Source organism: Hemicordylus capensis, chromosome 1 (assembly GCF_027244095.1).
Source record: "Hemicordylus capensis ecotype Gifberg chromosome 1, rHemCap1.1.pri, whole genome shotgun sequence".
NCBI lineage: Eukaryota > Metazoa > Chordata > Lepidosauria > Squamata > Cordylidae > Hemicordylus > Hemicordylus capensis.
The window spans coordinates 126,766,365-126,791,492 of record NC_069657.1 but is presented as its reverse complement, the minus strand read 5'-3'; the positions used below and the strand labels follow the sequence as shown (position 1 = coordinate 126,791,492).

At 43.6% G+C, this 25,128-nt stretch overlaps 1 protein-coding gene across 4 annotated transcripts in view; it reads right to left on the bottom strand.

Moving 5' to 3' along the window:
* Positions 1 to 19,967, bottom strand: part of NAP1L4 (nucleosome assembly protein 1 like 4) — a 116,567-nt gene extending 96,600 nt beyond the window's left edge. For 2 of the 4 annotated variants that reach the window (XM_053285494.1, XM_053285492.1), the window contains exon 1: positions 5,913 to 6,102. The gene's annotated coding sequence lies outside the window, so the exon portion shown is untranslated. Of the gene's footprint in view, positions 1 to 5,912; positions 6,104 to 19,872 lie in introns of those variants that run through there. The other 2 variants (XR_008313708.1, XM_053285493.1) reach the window with 2 other exon arrangements.
* Positions 19,968 to 25,128: the final 5,161 nt, after the last annotated feature.

Below are 25,128 nucleotides of genomic sequence, written 5' to 3'. Positions count from 1 at the left end.
TATTATCAACATTTTTTGTTTTCAAAGCAATTTCAATATTTATACAGTGAACTATTTTGAATATGTGGTAGAGGCTAATTGATAAATATATATCATAAGGGCTGAAAGCTTGAATAATGCTGTGGTTTTAAAGCCCTCAGAACAACACATGGGAGAAAGGGAGAGAGAAAGAAAAACTTTTGCCACATATTCAAAAAAGCTTGTTGTATAAAAGATTGGAAGTGTCCAAAAAAGAAAAAAAATGAAAAAAATGCACAAAACTTTGTTAATACCTCTTGTTTTCCACCCAATAATTCATAATCTGATAACTACAGCTGCTGTCATTTCATGAAGAACTCCTTTATCAATTAAAAGATACACAATTATCCTTGTAATAATGCAGTTCTGCAAGAACCCTAAAGCCCAAGGATTCGGATCAGTGTTTCCCCACAGAATATTATGTATATTTTTCAAAGTGTATTAATTCTAAGATCTTACAGAAAAACTAAGTAAGTGTGACCTGAAGACTCCAAATACTGTATTATACAGGACAATCTCAGTATTTGCGGGGGTTCCATTCCTGGCTAGTGCTGCAGAAACCGAAACCACAAATACCAAGTAAATGGGGCAATGGAATTGCAGAGGTGAGGTTCCCAAGGGGGGGAGATTGGCCAAAAATCGGGGCTTCCGAAAATCTGCCAAAAAATGCACCCTCATTTTTTAAAAAAGAGAAATGAGCAATAAAATGGCTCCCAAAGTCAAAATGGCAGATGGAAAGGACCTCCGAGATCCTTTCCAGTCATCTCCGACTTGTGGACACACGGGTTTAACCCCTTTTCTGTTTTTTGTTTGTGTGTGTACAGGTGAAAATCGGAAAATTAGAATATTGTGCAAAAGTCCATTAATTTCAGTAATGCAAATTAAAAGGTGAAACTGATATATGAGACAGACGCATTACAATCAAAGCGAGATAAGTCAAGCCTTAATTTGTTATAATTGTGATGATCATGGTGTACAGCTCATGAAAACCCCAAATCCACAATCCCAGAAAATTAGAATATTACATGGAACCAAGAAGACAAGGATTGTAGAATAGAACAATATCGGACCTCCGAAAAGTATACAGTGTACTGTGCTTGATTGGCCAGCAAACTCGCCTGACCTGACCCCATAGAGAATCTATGGGGCATTGCCAAGAGAAGGATGAGAGACATGAGACCAAACAATGCAGAAGAACTGAAGGCTGCTAATGAAGCATCCTGGTCTTCCATAACACCTCAGCAGTGCCACAGGCTGATAGCATCCATGCCACACCGTATTGAGGCAGTAATTGCTGCAAAAGGGGCCCAAACCAAGTACTGAATACATATGCATGCTTATACTTTTCAGAGGTCCGATATTGTTCTATTCTACAATCCTTGTCTTCTTGGTTCCATGTAATATTCTAATTTTCTGGGATTGTGGATTTGGGGTTCTCATGAGCTGTACGCCATGATCATCACAATTATAACAAATTAAGGCTTGACTTATCTCGCTTTGCATGTAATGCGTCTGTCTCATATATCAGTTTCACCTTTTAATTTGCATTACTGAAATTAATGGACTTTTGCACGATATTCTAATTTTCCGAGTTTCACCTGTATATATCAAGATTGAGTATCCACTACCCGACCACAAATATGCAAAACTGTGGGTAATGAACCCACAATTAAAAGGTTCTCCTGCAGTGTTCCCTCTAACCAGGATTCCAAGATGTTCTTGACTACAACTCCCAGCATCCCCAGCTGCAATGGCCTTTAGCTGGGGATTCTGGGAGTTGTAGTCAACAACATCTGGAAATAACTGTTGGAAGGAATACTGTTCTTTTATACTATATAATATATTTTGAAGAGTTTGTGCAAAATAAAGTCATTCTTCCCGATTACCTACAGATACCAATTTCTGCATGAATAATCTTTCCACTGAAATTAACTGAATGCACTACTTTTTACCACGGAATATGCTCAGTGAACGGTCTGAATGGAGGGAAGGGAATATTTATATTTGAACCATTATTGCTCTCAACTATTTATAATCAAAAGCTACATCATGCCTAAGAGGAGGTCGTCATATTGGGGCCATTCAGACCTAAAAAGACAAACCATGACAAGTGCCAAGCTTAAACATGGCTTCATGTTTTTGCATGTGGCAATTTCCAATCCCAGTTTGCAGCAAATCATACTTTGGCATTTCACCTGAACAAGCAAGTAACTGTTTGCATTTGCCTACAAACCAGAATTGCAAACTGGGCTTAATAAAATGAGATACTTCAATTATCCTGGAAAAACATTCCAAACCCAGAACTGCATAATGCAAGAGAAAAAATGAGTACATTTTGGGGATTGGTGGGGAATCATCAATAAAAATGGTTGACATCATACTACTTACTACCTTGACTAATATACTGAAAACGTGGGTTCCTTCAGTATCTAATATAAAGATTTCTAATACAAATAACTCAAAATACAGATTTTGTTCACTGTTGGTAGGCACATCAGTTAAATGGCATTAAGTTATCAACACTAATCACTGAATTGACAACACACACTTGTTATGGAGCTAAGGTGATTCTACTAGTGTATGTAGTAGTAAGGCTAGATGATATTTAATTGGATAAAAATCTCTTACTACTGTCAAGCCTGGAAATTATGCTCAGTAAAAAATATTCCAAAGGTGTCAAAAATGAAATGATAAAGAAAGCCTGGAATGTGGTGGATCTAGTCAAATAACTGATAAAGCATATTCAGTTAGAATATTTGACAAACCCTTTTATACAAAACAAAACCCTGTAAATTATAACAGATGTATTGGATAAGAAAACATATGAGTTTCAGAACACTGATTCCCCCCCATATGTACACAGAATTGTTGTGTGTTTGTTAAGAGGAAGCTAGATTGCCACTATAAGATTAAGATCTTGTCTACTGTGCTTGAAATGTTAATTTTGATATAAAAATTTCAATCTGTCCAATATATTTTAGTTTTGATTACGTTTTAGCACAGATGTTGAAGAACTGAGTTTTGTGATGGCTAAAGCCTTGTAGCAGAAAACAGCAGCCAGCTTGTATTTAATAGCTTGTTTAAATCTAATTTTTAAATTTATGAATACTGCAGATTCAGTAGTTATTTGGTCCTCTGGGCAAATTGTCTTTTGCACAAATACCTGAATGGTTGCTATTTTACAGAATACTGTAAAAGCATGGGATTTTGAAGAGCATATAAACACAAAGAAAATGTGTTGAGAAGAGTGTTCGCTATCATTTTGGTTCAGCTGACAGTTGCACAGGCATATGTAGAAGTACTTTCATATTATGTTCAGAAAGATTAAAAAAAAGTGAAACACACAGGAATGCAAGGGGGTGTATCTATGAAAATTCCTGCAACCAGGCTGAAAACTACACATAACATGGGGCTGCTGTTGATAATGTCATCTCCATGCGAGGTTCTTGCTTTTCAAAAATTTAGGATCATTTTCTCAGTGCCATCAATAATATAATGTTGCAAGTTTCCTGCCCCATATTATTTGCCTCAGTCGGTGGGGTGGGGAAAACATACAATGTAACGATAGCATAATACAGGGTTAGTGTTGAGGAGAGGAAGAAGCACTCAGTACAGGACTGCCATCTTTGGCTCCACATTATTTGCCTAAGTTGGTGGGCTGGGAAGGGAAACATGCAATGGAATGATAGGGCTAAGTGTTGGGAAGGGGAAGAAGTACTTAATATAGGGCTGTCATTTTTGGCAGAAAAACATGCAATGTCAGCCTCTCTACCAGAGGATGCAGTGGTGCAATTCTGCACTATTGCACAAACGATTAACTGCAAAGTTACTTTGAGTTTTAACAGTGTCACTGCTTAAAAACTAAAAGGGGAAAAACTAATTCCTCTGCTGTCAAAAGATCAGATGCCAGTCATGAGCAATATGGCAATATTTTGACCATCTCTGTTAACACAGCAAGTCTTGCAACAACTCCTTTGTCTTTGCAAAGTGCAATGAGAGATGAATTAAAGTTTTCTCTACCATCAAATTAAGTTATGGACCAAAATAAAAAGAGGCACCTTGCCCAAACTTGCCATCCCACCTTGCTCAAATTTGCCTTATAAGGCAAGATTGCTGACAAATTCAGCCAGCAATTGATTATTACATAGATGGAGCTCTGGCTTCAATCCTACTTTTGACTTTCACCCTACCTTTTTCAACAATTTTACTCAAAGTATAGCATTTAAACTATGAAATGTATTTTTAAAATCTCATCTCATTCAACCTTGTGAAATAAAAGAACAAGTTCCATCAAATACGTTCTGATGAGAAGTAACCTTCTTGACATATGCTAGAACTCCAAAGATCCTCCCAGAAATCCAGTCAAATGATTTCAACAAGTTGAATTTTCTGAAATATCTGTAAGATCATGATATCTCAGCACATATAAAATATACATCAATTAGTTATCATAGTTCTTGTTACAAAGATGTACCAACAAAACAATTCTTGCAGGTAAACAAAGTCACAATTCCTGAGACACAACTGCCATAGTCCTTTGTACTGTATCATCCTGAACATTATTAGTCAGCAATATGGTAATCCACCTCATGATTTCAGCAATTCATGGGTAGATCCTAACTCATTTCAGATTTGCTGTTGTACATTAGCTGTCCCAAACTTGTAGCATGGAAAACTATCTAAAAGCCCTTCCAGTGCAGGTTGTAACCTCAATACTCACAAATTGAGCGGAGTGAGGAAAAGACGTGCCACAAGAAAACATACAGTGGCAAATGAGATCACAAATAGCAGGAAAAATGGTCTGTATTTTTAAAAACATAAGCAGTGGTCACACTAAGCAATTTCAAGTGTGACTTTTTGAGATGTTATCCTTCTATGGGTTTAGTGTTTTAGTGTTTTGAGTTCTCTCTTATCAGATTGACTGTTTCAAGTTTAAGGAGTTTCTACATTTTCAAACGCACTCAAATTCGAGCCAGGTAAAAATAAATTAAGACATGTTCTTCTGAGTCTGCAAGACATGTAGCTCCTGAAAAACCTACACGTAGTGGTGCCAAACCACATAAAAAAATTATGGTCTCCGTTACAGAGCTCACAGTCACCACCCCATGGGCAACAACGTAACTATATACTACATATTTTATGCAGCGGCGGCCGCAGGGTAGGGTGGGTAGAAAAGAGGTAAAGAGAAGCCATGGGAAAACAGCAATCCGGCCTATGTGTATATGGCCTACATCGTCCCAAGTGGGGCTTTTAACGCTACATCCGTACAAGAAAACTTTTCACTCGCACTCACGCACGCGCGCACACACCACCAGTGACTTGCAGAAGCCACGCTTTAATTCCCACCCCTATTTCCCTTGACACACCTCTGGGCTCGCCCTTCTTTTTTCTTAAACTAAGGGGCCCACCCTCACCCTCCCAGCCGGAGTGGAACGGAACGGAAAGCACCGAGCACATGGGCTGTGAAGGGCTAGGGGAGGAGAAAACGAGACGCCCGAGTAGGGAGGCGTGCAACGAAGGCCACGCGAGGGAAGGGAACCGCCCTGCGAGGTGGCGAGAGAGGGACCCCTCTGCACCCCACCCCACCCCGGCAGCCAGTGTGAGGAAACACAGCCACGAGGAACTGGGAAGCGCGCTCTCCCCACCACCGCCCCTCGAAATGCCACATTCCCAGAGGAGCCCGCGCTCCTTAAAATGGTGCCCGTGCTGGGACCGGGCCGGACCGAAGAGCCCCACCCTCTCCCCCCACTTGTTTTCCAGCCGGGCCTTGGCAAGGCGGCGGGGCCCGCCTGCCTGCCTGCCTGCCCATCCGTCCTTGAGCCCGGCTGCAGCCGAAAACGAACAGGCCTGGCCTGTGCCCTGCCATGGCCCAGCCCCCGCTGTCCCCATCTCACCTGGCCCGGCCCTCGCGTCTTCTCACGCCCGCAAGAGCAGCACCCAGGCTGATCCGCTCACAGACTCACTCGGGGCTGCGCCGCCCTGAACAAGGCCGCTTCCCATTGGCCAATGCCGTGGCACCCCACGCAGTAAGAGCCGCCTCGATTGGTCCAAGGTTAGCTATGGCAGCAGCTCCACACGCGGGACATGTTGACTTTCCGGCAGAAAGGGGATTAGCCAATCAGCACGGCGGGAAGGAGGGGGGAAGAGAGAGAGAGAGAATATTGTGTACTACGCGTGCGCGGAAGCCCTCTAAGCGCGAGAGAGTTCTGGGCAAGAGAAGACAGGAGTAGGTGGGGTTTAGGTGGTGGGAGGAGGGAAGGTTGAGTCGGAGCGCAGCTAAGCAAGGAACAGTTGTTCTCCGGCAAAAAATAGGCGGGAAAGTGGGGAAAAGACATTTCAGTACTCAGCCAGTGTTTGCGTCGTATGGCAGTGTTTGTGGTGAACAGAACATCTCATATCTGGAATCGAACAAGAGATGTTCAAGTGTCATGTCAAAATGCAATGGCTTTTACGTAGAAGAGAAAGGGAGACAAAGGATCTGCTGGTCCCGCAGGTCCGCTGCACCTTTCTTACAAATAAACTTACTTGTAGGTAGCGTAATAATTATATCACTCATCATGTATGCCTGTGGAGGACGTTGTGCGGAACTTACTGTTAGGTAGAAATGAAAAGAATGCCTGCGTGTATATCATTCTCTCTATTTACATATGTTTGGAAGAAGAATCTGCAGTCTAACCTGCAGGATGTGCCCATTTGTTTATCATATAACCCCTGCTAACTGAGCAAAGAGGCACCTTTTTAAAGTGGTGATTCTCTTTATTTAGCAGGGGGAGAGTAACTGGCCTTATCCAACCCCAGCACAGCATCCCTCCAGTGGCTGCTGTTGGTGTCTTTCTTATGTTTCTTTTTTAGACTGTGAGCCCTTTGGGGACAGGCAGCCATTTAATTAATTAACTTCTGTATGTAAACCACTTTGGGAGCTTTGGTTGAAAAGCAGTAGATAAAACATTTGTCGTATTTGTATATTTATATACCACCTGATGTGTAGCTCTAGTACACAATTTAAAACAAAATATAAAACAGTAAAAAAACAACAATTTTACAGAATAAAAAAGTTAAAACAATTTCATGGGATAAAAACAATTAAACAGTATAAATTTATGTGTATGGAATAATCACATGATGTGTTTAACACATTCATTTCAACATCAATGCCTTTTGCCTAGGAATCTCATAATGGGTGAAGTGGTCCACATACAAAATTGGGTTTATTGCTGTGTGTGATGGAGTCATGGAGAGCATCCTGTATGGGTGTAGATATGCCAAAAAACAAACTACTGTGAGTGAAGATTGATTAGTCACTTTGGGCAGCAGGTTCCAGAGAAGGTGCCATTTTCCTTAGTCTAAATCTCCATCTCTAAGCGTATTCACACACACAGCCTAACCCAGGCTAGGGCAGCACAGCCTGGGTTAGGCTGTGTATATTAAGTACCAGGAGTGAGGTCGTGCCTGGCACTGCCCCCATGCCAAGCCCCACTTGGCATTTAGCCGAGGTTAAGTAAACCTATGGTTCGCTTAACCTTGGCCAGCAATCGTCTGGGTAATCGTCACTGGGGTTAAACGGCTTCTCCCTGGCCTTCCCCGGAAGATAGGCGAGCTTCATGCCTTCCCTGCAGCCCTCCCTCCCCAGCAAGCTTGTATGAACGACCTCTCTGTCTCCAAAAGGAGCAGCAGCAGAGCAGGATTCTGTTTATCTATATATTTAATTCTCTTGGGACATGCGTGCCCAGGATTTGGCAGCGGAACTCTCGCGACACGCTGTGAGAGTTTCGAAGTGAGGAGGACTGAGGAGGAGAGGGGGAAGAAAGTGCAGGCGGTGGTCGGCCGGAGGAGGGGGGAGAGAAAAGCGGAGGTGGGCCGTGAGCAGGGGGAGAGAAAGGCGGGTGAAGGGAGAGAAAGGCAGTGGCGGCTGCAGGCAGGGGGGAGAGAAAGGCGGCGGCGGACAGCGGGTGGGGGAGAGAAAGGCGGAGGGGGGAGAAAAGCCACGGCAGCAGGCGGATGGGAAGGAGAAAAAGCGGTGGCAGGGCCCTTCTTGGTCACCCACCACGGGTCTGGGGGGGGGAGGCACGGGAGGGGAGGAGGGCTGGAGAGCACGGACTGGAGGGAAAGGGAAGAGAGGAGAAACTGGGACAGGAGGAAGAGGGAGGGGAAAACAGCCAGCTCCAAAGCACCGCACAGATGCTCTGTGCGGGGTTGGCTAGTTTATTTTATTTAACATATATACTGCCCAAAACGCAAGGATGTTAGTTCGCCTCTTCTTCCAGTACAGACAAAAACCCACCTAAAACTGTAATCCTATGTACACTGGCATGGAAGTAAATTCCCTGAAAATCAGTGGGACTTACTTCTGAATAAGACACACATAGGATTGGGCTGTGAGAGCAGTAAGTGCTCATGAACAACGGATTCCCAGATGTTGACTACAACTCCCAGAATCCCCAAGCAAAAGCCATTGCAGCTGGGGATTCTGGGAGTTGTAGTCAACAACATCTGGAAATCCCTGTTACAGGGAACACTGCACATGAATAGATTAGAAAAGGTTTTCAGTTAATGTATTTCTGCATAGTGTGCAGTACTGCTTCCAAGTTTAGGGACCCTTTGGCAAGACAGTAGGTCCCCCTCTTGAGGCAAGTCCCAGAAACCCTGAGGATGAGATAGGCCATGTGAGAAAACTGGAGGAACCACTCTCACTTCTGCAGCAGAGGTCTGTATGTGATTGAGCCAGTTAGATCATTCACACAATCAAAAACTGTGTCCTGCCTGGGTTTGGGCGCTGTGTGAGCTCCCAATTTTTGGTTGTGTGGAAGCAAGATAAGAGGAAAACCTGGGTGGAAGTGATTGTATGAAAGCAAGGTAAGTGGAAAATCTGGCTTTCCCTTCTACCTTGCTTCCACACAATCACTTCCACCTAGGTTTTCCTCTTTCCTTGCTTCTACACAACTGAAAATTGGGAGCACACACAGCAACCAAACCCGGGCAGGACACCATTTTTGATAGTGTGAATGGCCTCAGTATGTTCTCAGGGCACACACAGTCCTAGACCCAGATGGACTGGTAATTGGACATAGTGTGCAGTTAAGTTGTATTACTTGTTTCTCCAACCCTATCCAGCGAACTGTCAAGCCAAAATAATAATAAAATAATCATAATCATAAAAACAGGTTGCTTACGTGTAACTGATGATCTGGAGGTGATCTGTTTTATTCATATGAATGGGTTCTGCGCCTGCGCAGGGACCTCACGGACCGATTAGCTTGCTCCTCATGCCGCCTCCAACTGCCATGCACGAGACCGTGCTCCCATTATCCTCTGCAGTTGGGGGCGTGTCCTACTCAGTTTCTGGCAGACTGTCAGTTGCTCTCTACGACGATCCTAATGAGCTCTGTCCTGCCCTCACACTGTGGGGAGGTTTGGGTGGGTTTTATGAATACAACGGATTACCTCCAGATCATCAGTTACAGGTAAGCAACCTGTTTATCTGGATCGTGATCCGTTGCATTCATATGAATAGATGATTAGCGAGCTCTAACCCTGGTGGTGTGTTGTGTGTTATTCATGGCAGGACTTGTTTCAGAACTGCCCACCCAAACTCTCCTCCTTTTGTTTGTCGTAAATCTATTGCATAATGTTGTATGAAGGCCTGGCTCGAAGACCAAGTCTGCTGCTGAAGCATATGCCCTAGTGGCATGCGCCGTAATGGTGCCCGGCAGGGTTTCCCCTTGAGTAGTATAGGCAAGTTTAATGGCTTGAACAATCCATTGAGCCCACCTCTGTCTTGAAGCAGGGCGTCCCTTTGATTTCCTTTTATATAGCACGAATAGCTGTCTTGTGCAGCGAATATGTTTCGTAGCATCCAAGTAATATAGAAGCGCCCTCCGGACATCCAGAGAATGCATGGCCTTTTCCAGTTGCGTTTCTGGGCTTGTGAAAAAAGAAAGTCAGTAGCACTATATCCGCATTGATGTGAAATTCCATTGTCACCTTTGGTCGGAAACGCAGGTCCAAGCGCAGAAGAACCTTGTGGGGGGAAATCTGCATGTATGGGTGATCCGGCCGTAAGTTGGCTCACTCTCCTTGCCGTCGTGATTGCGATTAAGAAGGTGACTTTCAAAGTCTTTAAGCGCAGGGAAGCCATAGCCATAGGTTCAAAAGGTTGGTGTAGTAAAGCTTGCAGCACTAATGTCAAGTCCCATTGCTGCTGTGGCTTCCATATTGGCGGAAACAAATTGTTCAGGCCCTTGATGAACCTCTTGCAATCTGGATGGAAAAACACTGTAGCACCTTCCCATCCCCCATGTTCTGAAGAGATTGCAGCCAAATGCACTTTCAAAGATGCATTTGCTAGGCCCGCCATCTTTAGGGTTGTCATATATAACAATTCCTGTCTGACAGTAGCCCTCTTTGGAAAGAATCTGTGTTGTTTAGCATGTACCTTAAAATGCCTCCACTTTCTGTTATAATTTAAGCGCGTGGATCGTTTTCTATTATTTAGCAATATCTTTTTCAATAACCTATGCGCCACGCCATCAGTTTCAGCATTTCCAACTGTGGGTGTTGCATTGCGCTGTGACTCTGCGTTAGTAGGTCTGGACGGTTTGGAAATCTGTGGTATACCTTCCCCGAGAGACCTAGCACTGTCGTGAACCACTGTTGCCTGGGCCACCATGGTATTAGCAAGATGCCCTTAGTGGCGTCTCTCAGCATTTGCGAGACCACTCTCGTTATCAGTGGTTGTGGTGGAAACAGATAGAACAGGCTCTTGGTCCATTTGAATGGAAATGCATCTCCCAGTGACTTCTCGCCAACTCCTGCACGCGAACAATATTTTTGACATTCTGTGTTTGCAGCAGTTGCAAACAGATCCACATCTAGCCAGCCCCAGTCGCTGAACAGGGCTCTCAGATAATCCCTGCTCAACTCCCATTCGTGGTGTTGGTTGTGTAGCAATGCACGACTGAGGCCATCCGCCTGCACATTGTCCATCCCTTTTATAGCAACACTCTCGGGGTTATGGCCCAAGCTAAGCACCACTTCAAGATTTGCTGGCTTAGCAGGCATAGCAAGCAAGACACTGTCCTCCCTTGTTTGTTCAGGTACGCCATCGCCGTGGTGTTGTCCAGATAAATCTGAACCACTTTCCCTTGCAATTCCTGCAATTCTTGAGATATTGAGATTTTTGAGATTCTTGAACCACTTTCTTGAACCACTTTCCCTTGCAATTCTTGAGATTCTTGATTCTTGCGATTCTTGCAATTCTTTCCCTTGCAATTCCCTTGCAATTCTTGAGATACCACATTTGAAGTGTGCGCATATGTTGGCGAGTGTTGCAAACCGTCGCATTGCATGACGCCATGAGACCCAGTAGCCTTTGAACTGACACTGCTGGTTGCCTCGGTTCTATCTGGAACAAGCAAATCAGCTCTTTGATTTGTGCACACCTGGACTCTGGTAGATAAGCCTTCTTTTCCTGCATGTCTAGCTCCGCCCCTATGTAACTCACACGCCTCTGGGGTTCCAACTTGGATTTTTTCAAGTTCACCATGATTCCCAAATCTTCTAGGAGACGGAGCACATACTGGATTTGCGAAAGCAACTCTTCCCTTTTGTCACTGACCAAAAGCCAGTCGTCTAAAACTACTATTTCCCTTGTTCTTAAGTATGCCACGACTGCTGCCATTACTTTGGTGAAAACCTGCGGCGCCGTGGACAGACCGAATGGTAAAGCCACATACTGGTATGCTGTCTCTCCTACGGTGAATCTCAAGTAACTGTGATGTTTCTCGCGTATGCCTATATGGAAGTACGCGTCTTTCAGGTCCAGGGTCACGGCCCATTCTTCTCGAACCAGCAGGTGTAGAATACTCTGTAGCGCAAAATAGTTAGCTATTTTAATTAGTTTAATTAGTCCAACCGTAGTTGCAGCCGCTTTGGGCCTTACAGGTACAGTCACAGGTGCATTCGAATAGCGTTGGCTGCTTCTCATCTCCGCTTCAGATAAGCCTGATGTAGCTTGGGCTGGTATAGGCTTCGCCTGGGCAATCACAGCCCGTTCTTGTTGCAGTGTCAGTTGTATAAGGCCCGCCTCCTGTTGTGCCTTCCACATTTTATAATCTGCATAATCCACTGGGTAAACCACTGGTGGGTCATGCGAGAAACCACACAAATGAGTCAGTTGGGATAAGTTAAGGCGGGCAAAATATGGCGAAGGCGGGCGTACAAATAATGGAGACTGTCCAGTCAACGTCACCCTATCAGTCATTGGAGGTTTCTGGAATTGAACTGGGCTTGTGGCTGCCAATACCAGATGAATAGGCCTCGGTAACGTAGGTAGATGAATTGGTGACATCGATGGAGTCTTCGGTACCGGCTGGATAGTTGATGTTCTCGGTACCAACAAGTGTCTTGTTCCGTGTTTGACTTCGACACCAGAGAATCCCTGAAATGTCGACCCTGTTGGTGTGCTCTTCATAGAGTCTAGGAGAGCCAGCAAGTAAGTTCTCGCCTTAGAATTTGCCAGTATCTCCTTCTCTGCAGCATCCTCTCCGAAATCAAGATAGTCCTCCATCTGGTATTCCTGTCTAGGAGTCATGGCAGGTGATACAAGCGGGGTGTGTGCAGGAGTAAGCTCCATTGCCCCACAACATTGCTGACGTTCCTTCAATCCCAACGTGTCAAAAACTTTCGATGTTGGAGGGTCGCCAGCTCTCGATACTGTGCTCAACGTCGAAGCAGTTGCTGCATGCATTACAACTTCCGATATCGATGGCGTCATCATCGATCCTGACACCATCGATCCCGACGGCGCTGGCAAGCTTGGGTTCTCCATCGATAACGTGACCCACGGTGCCAAAGTGCCCGACACCGTAGAGTCCCAGTCCTCAAAGTCCGGTAATGCTTTTGGCGACGGAGTTTGGCTATGGACGCAAGTCTTCTTTGTCCTCTTTCAGGGCAGTGAAGTCTCTGGCTCATCCTCTGTGGAGGATCTGTGCTTATGATGCTTGTGTCGGTGGCGCTTTCTCTCCACCTCCTTGGGCTGCTTGAATTCCTGCATCTTGGCAGCTTTAGACTGCTGCTTAGCATAGTCCACCTCAGGAACAACAGGACCCGGTATCAAGGCTGATGTCGATGTCGCGGGCCTCGGCATTGGTGGGCGCAGCGCGTCATCATAAAGGGCTGCCCACAACCTCAGCACTCGGTTTTTCTGTGTTTGTTTTGAAAAAGACAAGCAGATATTACATTTTGCTGGGTTATGCTGCTCTCCCAGACACAACAAGCAGGTGTCATGTATATCCATTGAAGGCAATTTCGCCCGGCATTCAGAGCAGCGTTTAAAAGTTGTTTTTGGCTTGTCCTTGGCAGACATTGCCTCAGACATCGTTTTTGTGCTTTTAGTAAAAGGAGTTTCCCTTGCCAGTTCCAAAAAAACAGTCCAATGTTCAAAGTACCGTACGTAGTCTGTGATCCGTTCTGAGTCATTTCCAAATAATCCAACAATATCCAAGGAGCTAATCAATCCGAGGTGTAGACGCAACGGCGGTCTAACAGAAACTGAGTAGGACATGCCCCAACTGCAGAAGATAATGGGAGCACGATCTCGTGCATGGCAGTTGGAGCTAGCTAATTGGTCTGTGAGGTCCCTGCGCAGTCGCATAACCCATTCATATGAATACAACAGATCACGATCCAGATTAATAATAATAAATAATAATACATATTTTTGCTTTACTAGAAGTCTAGTTTGTACTTCTATTATCACATAGTTAATGCTCAATGCATCCAGTTCCTTGCCTTTGTACTTGTCTTTTCCCACTGAGGAAGAGTGAGAAAGTGGATGAATGAGTGGGGTGTCGTGACAACAACTCCTGCTGCTCCTTACCCACTCACTTTTGGGAGAATTCAAGGGAAGCAAGCTGTGTTGCTGAAAGGAGGAGTTGCTGCTGCTGCTTGCTCACTCTCTTGGGTTTAGAGCAGAGATTCTCAACCTTGGGTCCCCAGTTGTTATTGGACTTCAACTCCCATAATCCCCAGCCCCAAAGGCCTTTGGATGGGAATTATGGGAGTTGAAGTCCAACAACCTCTGGGGACCCAAGGTTGAGAACCCCTGGTTTAGAGTAAGAGGCAGACACACCATTTCAGAGTTGTGTGAGAATTTGTCTTGTACTTACAAAACCAAATTGACAGCCTGTTGACTTTCATTGCTGTGTTCCATGTTACGCATTGATTACAGGATGTTGGCTCTATATTGGTGCTTAGACCTGTGCACAGCCCACAATGTCTGATCCCAACATGACAGTGACACATTGGGAGGGGCCATGTCGCCGGTTTCCAGCTGTCATATTGCATTGTGTCAGAAATCTGACATTCCTGTTCGACCTCTACCTGACTGCCCTGCTCCCTGTCCTACTACGGCTGCAGCCTCAGAAAAACTTACAAATCCTAGAAGCTGCTGCACCACACAAGACATTTAAATATATATATATTAAAGGTGGAAAAGTGCTTTTTAAACTGTAGTGCAGCTGGTGAAAGGTGAGGCAGCTGCTGTAGTGTCTCTTTGAAGCAAAGAGGACTTCATGAAGCCTGCCTCCTGCTCTACCTCATTGGCCTCAGGTAAAGTGGTGGGGGAGGTGGCCAACAGAGATGTCGGATCTCCATCAGAGCTCTGAAATGAGAGCAAGGAGCTTCCCAGCTGCTGCGGTTCTGGAACTCCCTCCAACAAGGCCTGATGGAGGTTATGTCAGTCATAAGTCTGTCAGACCAATTCTTCTGCACAAGCCTATTGATGCTGCACACAGGGTTCTATACAGCTCCCTTGTAGGGTTCTTAATATTGGCCTTCAGTTAGGATTTTTCTAGTCCAAAGGATAATACAGAGTATGAGGATAGTACACAGATTACTCATGTTGCCTGCAGATAATACAATTATTAAACAAAAGGAGCAAACTGAATAGTCAGAGTCATATTCTTGACATTCTACACACTAGTAGCTAGGGAGAAGGCTGAAACTTTAGAAGCACAATACTTCCTTTTACATTCTGAAAGGGAGGCCAATTGCTGCAAAATACCTTTTAAACAGTAAGATCACTGTTTTCTCATCCTCATCTACTTATCTCGGTCTACAGGAGAAGATTATTGGGGGCTTAACAGACTAATGAGGCCACCTTTGCTTTTAGAGGTGGGGATAGAATTTGGTGTACATGTTTTACTCACCTCTGTTTTTATTATTATTATTATTATTATTATTTCTTGTTTACACAGTCAGGTGTTATTGTTTGTTTTATCCAGACATCAAGTCCTTCACAAGGACCTGGGATGGCTGAATTTTATTGTCAATGGTTATAGATATTGTCACAGAATATAGGCTGTTCTGAGAAATCCACAATCTCAGAAAATTAGAATATTACATGGAACCAAGAAGACAAGGATTGTAGAATAGAACAATATCGGACCTCTGAAAAGTATAAGCATGCATATGTATTCAGTACTTGGTTTGGGCCCCTTTTGCAGTAATTACTGCCTCAATGCGGCGTGGCATGGATGCTATCAGCCTGTGGCACTGATGAGGTGTTATGGAAGACCAGGATGCTTCATTAGCGGCCTTCAGCTCTTCTGCATTGTTTGGTCTCATGTTTCTCATCCTTCTCTTGGCAATGCCCCATAGATTCTCTATGGGGTCAGGTCAGGCGAGTTTGCTGGCCAATCAAGCACAGTACACTGTATACTTTTCGGAGGTCCGATATTGTTCTATTCTACAATCCTTGTCTTCTTGGTTCCATGTAATATTCTAATTTTCTGAGATTGTGGATTTGGGGTTTTCATGAGCTGTACGCCATGATCATCACAATTATAACAAATTAAGGCTTGACTTATCTCGCTTTGCATGTAATGCGTCTGTCTCATATATCAGTTTCACCTTTTAATTTGCATTACTGAAATTAATGGACTTTTGCACGATATTCTAATTTTCCGAGTTTCACCTGTAATCCCTTGAAGGCATATGTAAGGAAAATATTGTGCCAGCAGCCAGACTGAGTTCGCCAGTTCTGGATTTCTCAAGCAAGATTTGCTAGCTTCTGATTTTAAAAGTGGGAGTCTGGCTGATGGGGTGTTTGTAGAACCATAAGTGCAGGTCTTAACTGGTGTTTTGTGGTTCTACTAGAACAGTAATTTGAATGCGTAAAAACATACTGTTGCTGGATAGGCAGCCAGCTTTCTTTTGAAGCCAGTTCCAAAAGAAACAAGTAATACAGCAAACAAACAAGATGTACCAGAATACCATATACAATTTCCCTTTCCTGATAAGGGGCTCAAAAGCTCAGGGAATGGCCTTGGGCACGTCACTGTCTCTTAGCCGAAGTTCCTTGCAGATTATGCTGTTACTCTGATCTTCAAGAAAGAACAGGATGCAAACACAACTACTTAGCTCTTCAATTACTAATTACTCGTTTGCAGCTATTAAAAAAAAATACACATACCCCAGTTAAGCAAGGGGGAAACCTGTGTGCATCTGATGCAAATGAACATCACAATGTTATCACATGTAACAAAAGGACAACTTGAACTGTATTGGGACCATATGCTTTTATATTGGGTTGCAAGTGGAAGAGATGACTAAATTTGTCAAGCTTGTCCGCTTTTCATAATTTGGCCTGTGATTTTAGCCAGAAATCCCATACAAAAATGATCCAGTTAAAGTCAATACAACACTTTGTTCCTGTGTCTTTCCAAGACTACAGGAAGACTTAACCTAATCAAAAATAATGAAAGTGATTGGTCTGTTACCATCTAAGCAATTACTTAGGCTTTGGGTGCATTCAGTGAGTTTCAGATTTAAAGAGGAAGCCATAACTGACAGTCCTAGAGCTATATTGTTAACCTTGTGGTCAAGTACCCACACACTGTGCAGCAAGCTGCTGATCCAAGCAAGAGGTACATTCTCTGCATCAGAGCCACTCTACACCCTACCTGCGCTGTTTGTGAAGACAGGGCTACTCATTGGTCATTGAGTCATCACACTTGCAACTCTACAGCCATCATTCCCAACGGGAATAGCACAGCAAGTGTGATGATGCACTGCTTAGTTGTTATGGAGCAGCCCCTCCTTTACAAAGAAAGTGGACGAGTGGCTCAGAAGTCATGAACATGCCTCTTGTTTGGATCAGTAGTTCGTTGCTGAATGAAGCTAATGGTAGACATTAAACACCAGCAATTATTTGGTTCAGAAATCATCTGACTTGGAAATACTCTAGTTAGGTTTAATTGGCTCAAATTAAAAAAATTACCCATCAATACAACAGCTAGTTTTCTTCTCCTCTGTTGTATTTACACCATCTTCTCTCTTATTGACTTCATTAACTTGTTCCGTAGCATTTATTTGCTTTTCTTTGAAGTAGTTTTGCCAGTGGCAAATGAGCAGAATCTGGCTGAGTAGTTCTCAAGCTACTCTAAAGTATTTCCAAAATAGCAACTCAGATTAATAGGGGTTACTGAACACACAAGTTTTATTTTTTCCCCTTTTAACTCCATTTCAATTTTAAAACTCAGACCTTACTATGTTCCTAGATTTCTCTAGTTGCTGCTCATTAACACCTTTCAAAATTTTTGTAAACCAACTCTCAGATTTTCGTCTCTGTGGCTGCCATTAGAAATGCCTTTTATAAACCAAGTATTCCAGAACATACTTACACCCCAACATTCATGGATGCACATTCTAAAGTGGAGAGAAAGCAATGCAGTGCTTATCCATGTAACAGGGGCGTAGCAAGGTTGGAGGGGGCCCAGAGACAAGATTTTAAAATGGGCCCCTCACTGATACACACACACAAACACACTTCACAATATATAGTGCACTCACATCCCCATTATGAATACGGTGAATATCTAGTTCACAATGAATCTAGTTTTTTTTTACTCTCTACTCCTGCCGATCTTCAAGAGACTCAACATAATTCATAGGGGGTGCAACATGGGCGGGTGCGGAGTCATGTGATGTGCCTCTGGGGGGCCCCTTGAGGCAGTGGGGCCCCAAGACGACTGCCTTCCCTTGCCTAATGGTAGTTACACCCCTGCCATGTAAACTGGATGCACATTAGTAAGTGCATCCAAAAGTGCATTCTAATATGGATGTTATCTATCCATACTACAATCATCCCTTGCCAACCGCTAGGGTTCCATTCTGGCAAAACTTTGCCATTGGCAAATTCACAGTTGACGAAGCATTAAAGTATGGGGAAAAGGGAGTTAGGGGGACTGTGACTGCAAAAAGACTTAGAAGTAAAGGGGAAAATACCCCCCCCCAAAAGCTTAAAACTCATTAAAAAAAATCCTGTAATATCACCAAGAGTCATCAAGAAGAATGAGCAGTTGAACCTCTGGAAAAATTTTTAACCCCCCCTAAATCACTCAAAGGGATTTTAATTTGGCAAGGATCACCAAGAGGAATGAGACTGAATCTCTGACACACATACCCCATCGCTGAAACCCTCCAAAAATCACTAAAAAGCCTCGCCAACCCACAGTTACTCAGGTCACAATTGGCAAGACCTGCCACAATTTCCCATTTGCATATACTCAAAACTGCGGTTGGGAAAACCGTGGTTGGCAAGGGATGACTGCTTACGGTTTTCAATTGGATGTGCATCAAATTATATATATCTATATCCATATTCTGATGCTAGTGGTTGCACATAACTACATGCAACTAAAATTGGATTAGGGAGTTGTTAGTTTACTAAGTCTTTACTAAGTTTACTTACCCCTGTTAACTGGGCATACCCCTGCTAACTGGGCAAAGAGGCACCTTTTACCATGGTGATTCTCTTTATTGAGCAGGGGGAGAGTAACTGGCCCTATCCACCCCCATCACAGTACTTCCAGTGACTGTTGCTGGTGTCTATCTTATGTTTTGTTTTATAATGTGAGCCCTTTGGGGACAGGGAGCCATCTTATTTATTTATTATTTATCTGTGTAAACCGCCCTGAGCTATTTTTGGAAGGGTGGTATAGAAATCAAAATAAAATAATAATAATAAATAATAACACCTCAACACCATAGGGGCCACAGAAATCACCATCAGCCAAAAAGCAACTTTACTGGGAACAGCCTATATTTTGCGACAATATCTATAATAACCAACAGTATTGATGATAAAATTCAGCCATCCCAGGTCCTTGGAAAGGACTTGATGTCTGGATAAAACAAACCAGTCAATAACACCTGTCTGACTGTGTAAACAAGAAATAATAAGTCATACCAGTTCTGGAGCATCTTTTTTGCTTTCTCCTGACGTGCTATCCTATATCACTCAATAATGAATGCTAGCCAATAGAGCAGGAACATTTAATGGGATAGCAAAATAGATACAACCAAAATTTAAAAAGCCATCTTAGCCAAGGCAATATTTATTATCAAAACAGTATGGACTCAAGTCCGCCAGGGCTGCATGTGGAAGGAACTCTGTAGGGCATAACAGCTCTATTCCTTCCCTCCCTCTATAGCATACATGCAGAGGAACTTGTGCACCAGGCCATTAGGGGGAATGCGAGGTCACCCAGATCCCCCTCCTTGACTGATCAGAGGGAGAACGGCCAGATAGTGATATGGAAGGCATAAACAGACTTCCTCTTCCCCATAATGGTCTGACATGGTGTATATGCCAAGGCAGGGTGAGCAGAACAAGGCTCTGTTATTCTCTCCAGGGATCTCTCTGTGCACAAATGCTGTGCCTGAACTGAGCCTAAAGTAATGCAAAGAATTTTTTAAAAATGTAAAACCATTCACAAACAACCAGAGTTGCTGATCCCTTGGCTTTCCAAATTGTGGGCTTGTTACTGATCAATATTTTTTTTGTTTACTTACTCATGGAACTGGGACTGTGTATGAAGTTGCTGTGCTAGTTGTTCCTCACTTCTGTAGTCCACATTCATTCTTAACACTTGCTTTTCCCACATAGCAGTCTGTGGGCCCTTTCTTTAGTGCAAAGTGTGTTGCCTGCTAGGCATGCAAAAAGGTTTGTGATGTGGACATGTGTGGATGTTACAACTGCTGATGTCACAAAGTCACTGAGCTATCTGAAGTTTGCAAAAGCAGCAGTATCACTGTCTGGAGCCTTAGAGGTGAAGGGGCTCTTGTGGCGCTCAGTCCCAGATGAAAGGGCTCAGGTTCCTCAGTTTGTTCCCTTCCTGTCAAATCTGAAGATAGTCCTCCTGCCCATGCCAACAAAAAAGTCCAGGAGAAAAAACAGACAGGCTGAACTCACAATATGGAAGACATCATTGCAGATTATAAATTTATTTATACACTTCTTATCCACTTTCCTCCCAAAAGAAAGCCCAAAGTGACTCACATACAATGTTACAAAACTATGTATAAACACAGTCACATCACAAATACCTGATAAAGAATTCCATAGAAATAGGTAAGCAGTGATCGGACTGTATCCAGTCAATGGCCAATATTCAGTGCAGTGTAGCAGACATCAAAAGAAGCATTTGGGTTGCGCAAGCTGTACTTCTGCACCAACTCCATTTTTGAAACTCCAACCCTTCCTTTTGATCCCCGCTATGCTGTGCTGAATGTCAGCCAGTGTCTGCCTAAAATGGTCCCACTCTGTGCCATAACAGATTTTATTTCATAAACAGAACATGGAGCAGGGCTTTGGTAATAGATTTTAATGGGTAGAAGGGATGAACATGAAAGATTGTTTCCTATTAATGGATTTCAAAGTTTCTGCTTCAGGAAATACTCCACATTCACATTTCCACATGTTCACCATTGCCACAGAACTTGTGTGCTACAGAGAATTTGATTGATTGATTGATTGATTGATTGATTAAGTGCTGTCAAGTCGGTGTCAACTCTTAGTGACCATGTTTTAGAGCACCAGTTAATGTGGGGCATTGACCAGGTCTTTGGACCTCATCATTGCTCCATGTGAATGGAGGGTACGCCGTACACCACACTCCTGTGGATGCACATTGCAGAGGCTGAGCAATAGCAGTGGCCAAGCAGTCCTTCAGGAAACCCTGTCTGCCATAATTGATGATCTTCTCATTGGTGATGTTCTCCCAAACAATTTGAAAACCATTGCCCTAAAATATGCAGCAGGATATGCCCAAAAGCTTAAAAGCAGGCATTGTAGTCAAGTGTTAATATGTTTCCAGCAGGCCCATCCTCAAAAGCTGGACAGGAGCATTCTTTAAATGCCAACTTGTCTGCTGAGCCAATATAGACTGCCAGTTTGAAGGGGGTGGGGTCAACCACCCTGCTTTCTTGGTTCTTGCCCATTGATTCTACCAATTCTACTTTAGATGCAACCAGAAAGCAAATTGATAACATTGAAATCTGGGTTGCTGGGAATATTAATGCCTTTGAACATGCTGGCTGGTGAGAAGGTTCATACATTTTCCTTAGGGGATTGCCCCATCCCCCAGTATATCTTGAAGGGCTGAGATAGTGACCATCAGCTGAACCAGTATCAGGGATTGGCCAGCTCAGAATGCTCTTTGACAGCGATGCAGATGGCTGCCATCTTTGTTTATCAATCATGCAACACCCCACTGCTGCTCTTCTGTTTAGTGTTGCAAGAGCCTTAGAGATAAAGACAGATGGCAGATACCAGTGCAGCTGCTGTGCCCATGGGCCCTCATGAACCCGATGTCTGTCAACCATAATTTGATATTTCATTATACTAGAAGCTGCCAGGAGTTTCAGGCCTGTAGAATGGCTCCTGCTTTTGCAAAATGCTGTTGCCTTTCCAACCACTTCCTCTTGGGCATTCCCTATAAAAGTTATCATCTCTCAGGAAAAAGGCTTATTCTTAGAAGCCCCACAAAGCAATAGCAAACCAAGTAAAAAGGACATGATATTTGTGGAGGAAAGATGAATTGAGGTGAGGAGAGGAGAGCTGGTCTTGTGGTAGCAAGCATAACTTGTCCCCATAGCTAAGCAGGGTCTGCCCTGGTTGCATCTGAATGGGAGACTTGATGTGTAAGCACTGCAAGATATTCCCCTCAGGGGATGAAGCTGCTCTGGGAAGAGCAGAAGGTTTCAAGTTCCCTCCCTGGCTTCTCCAAGATAGGGCTGAGAGAGATTCCTGCCTGCAACCTTGGAGAAGCCACTGCCAGTCTGTGAAGACAATGCTCAGCTAGATAGACCAATGGTCTGACTCAGTATATGGCAGTTTCCTATGTTCCTATGAGGTAGGTGGGTTACAAGGCTCATGGATGAGAAAATACATGTCAACAGAAGCACTAGGCTACCTAACATTAAATTAAGAACATGCAGAGACTGCTTTTATTAGTCAAAGCTAAGTACATCTGTCTGATAATGCTATAGTCCTTTTAACTAAAGGAATTCTTTCCCTCTCAAAGAATGAGTGTAGTCATTGCAAATTCCAACCATTCATTTCCATGACTTTTTACATGAGGTTCAGCTCCATCTAAAATTAAGGAATTTTAAGTCCACTTATTTTAATGGCAGAGCTTCAAGCAATGCTTACTTCTCTCACATGAAATAAATGAGAGTGAAAAGTATTTCACTGTGGCTGAATCATGCTATAACAGCTACAAAACAAGGGGGTCTAGTGGAACGTCATCTCTTAACCACTTAATCTGTACACAGAATGAAAACATAACATATACTTGCCTTTTTCTAAACTTAAATTGGAGATCAGGAATATACATTCTAATCTCTAGCTCTTTTCAGTAGATTCTATTCTGGCAGTTCCAATTATTTGGCAGATTCACAGTATATTGAAAAGAGAACATTCATGCAAACAACTAGTACACGACTATAAAGCTACAAGATTCAGAAACTGACCTTACTTTGCTGAGTTTTGGATAGTTGAAATCCCCTTTGCTATGAGAAGAACCTGCCGCTCCCACTTTTAGTTTTTGCAGAACCACTGCATTGTTAGACAAGTGTGACCTCAATAAAAACCACATCTACTAAACTGTTGTAAATGGTGAAATGTTTTTGAATTCAGACCTACCCCACCCACCTCAACCTTTTCTGGCACATTTTTGAGAGGGGGTAAAGGGTTTAACACTTCTTTTCCTTTGCAGCTGAACAGAGATCTCAAAGTGAGTGCTCAGTTTGTCAGCTTCTCTTTGGATTTGTCAGGTCACTTCCTAACAACTACAGTAAATCTCAAATGACATTTTGACTGACTGCTGGTGAAATGTTTCTGTGTAGCCTGTTTCTGTGACAGCCTCAATAGTTGTATGCCAGGTTTTGAAAGCCTGTTTAAATGGCATGTTTGCAATCCTACTGGCAACAGCTAGTATTTTATGAAATGCATGACATACAGAAAGCTAGCACTGTGCATTTCAGTTGCTGATCTATGGAATCGTGCCAGGCCATAAGCTAGAGCAGTAATGTGATAACTGCTCTTGCCACACAATTTTTAGCTCATACGAAGGCAACTATCATGGGATCGACTTTGAGAACAGTACATGATATCACTGGCAGATAATCTGGGGGAATAGCATGCCTGCAGGGGAAGCGGGTGGGGGAGAGAGACATGGAATTGCTACATATTTGTTTTCACCTCTGAATGACTTGCTGCCATTTCCTTCATCCTGCTTCTTGAGTCTGTAGTAAATTGCCATGAAGAATGAGAATGCTTTACACGTAAGGGACTGTGACATGATGAGTATTGACACTGGCTCCAGGTTGGTGATGTCAACAATTTGACTTGGAGCTAATAAGCTATCATTCACCACTCATTTAGTTATTACAGGGTATTAGCATAAATGTCTGTTCCTTGGAATTTTGCAGAGCTAGAACTTCAGGGGGACTTCAACAAGAACATAAGAACAGCCCTGCAGGATCAGGCCCAAGGCCCATCTAGTCCAGCATCCTGTTTTGCACAGTGGCCCACCAGATGCTGATGGAAGCCACAGACAGGAGTTGAGGGCGTGCCCTCTCTCCTGCCATTACTCCCCTGCAACTGGTACTCAGAGGCATCCTGCCTTTGAGGCTGGAGGTGGCCCAGAGCCCTCCGACTGGTAGCCATGGATAGACCTCTCCTCCATGAAGTTATCCAAACCCCTCTTAAAGCCATCCAGGCTGTTGGCTGTCACCATATCATGTGGCAGAGAGTTCCACAAGTGGATCACGCATTGTGTGAAAAAGTACTTCCGTTAGTTGGTCCTAGACCTCCTGGTAATCAATTTCATGGAGTGACCCCTGGTTCTAGTGTTGTGTGAGAGGGAAAAGAATTCCTCTCTCTCCACTTTCTCCACACCATGCATGATTTTATAGACCTCTATCATGTCTCCCCGCAGTCTTCTTTTTTCTAAACTAAAAAGCCCCAGGTGCTGTAGTCTTGCCTCATAAGAAAGATGCTCTAGGCCCCTGATCATCTTGGTTGCCCTCTTCTGCACCTTTTCTAGTTCTACAATGTCCATTTTAAGATGTGGTGACCAGAATTGTACGCAGTACATTAAGTGTGGTCACACCATAGTTTTGTATAAGGGCACTATAATATTAGCCATTTTATTTTCAATCCTCTTCCTAATGATCCCTAGCATGGAATTGGCCCTTTTCACAGCTGCCGCACATTGAGTCGACACGTTCAACGAGCTGTCCACCACGACCCAAAGATCCCTCTCCTGATCAGTCACCGACAGCTCGGATCCCATCAGCATATACTCAAAGTTGGGGTTTTTCATCCCAATGTACATCACTTTACATTTGCTAACACTGAACTGCATTTGCCACTTTGTCACCCACTCACCCAGTCTGGAGAGATCCTTTTGGAGCTCCTCACAATCAGTTTTGGATTTCACTACCCAGAAGAGTTTTGTATCATCTGCAAATTTGGCCACCTTGCTGCTTACCCCTGCTTTGTCATGACCTGACTGTGAATTTACCCAGTCTATGTGTGGGTAATTGAAGTCACCCATAATTACAGCCCTGTCTCTTCTTGACACCTCCCTGATTTCCTCCTGCAACTCCCAGTCACTGTCGGCATTTTGATCCAGAGGGTGATAGCACGTCCCCAGTAGCACGTTCCCTTTCAGGTCTTGTATTGTCACCCACAGGGTTTCTGTGGAGGACTCCAGTCCACCTAGGTTTTCTAGCTTGTTAGATTCTATCCCTTCTTTAACA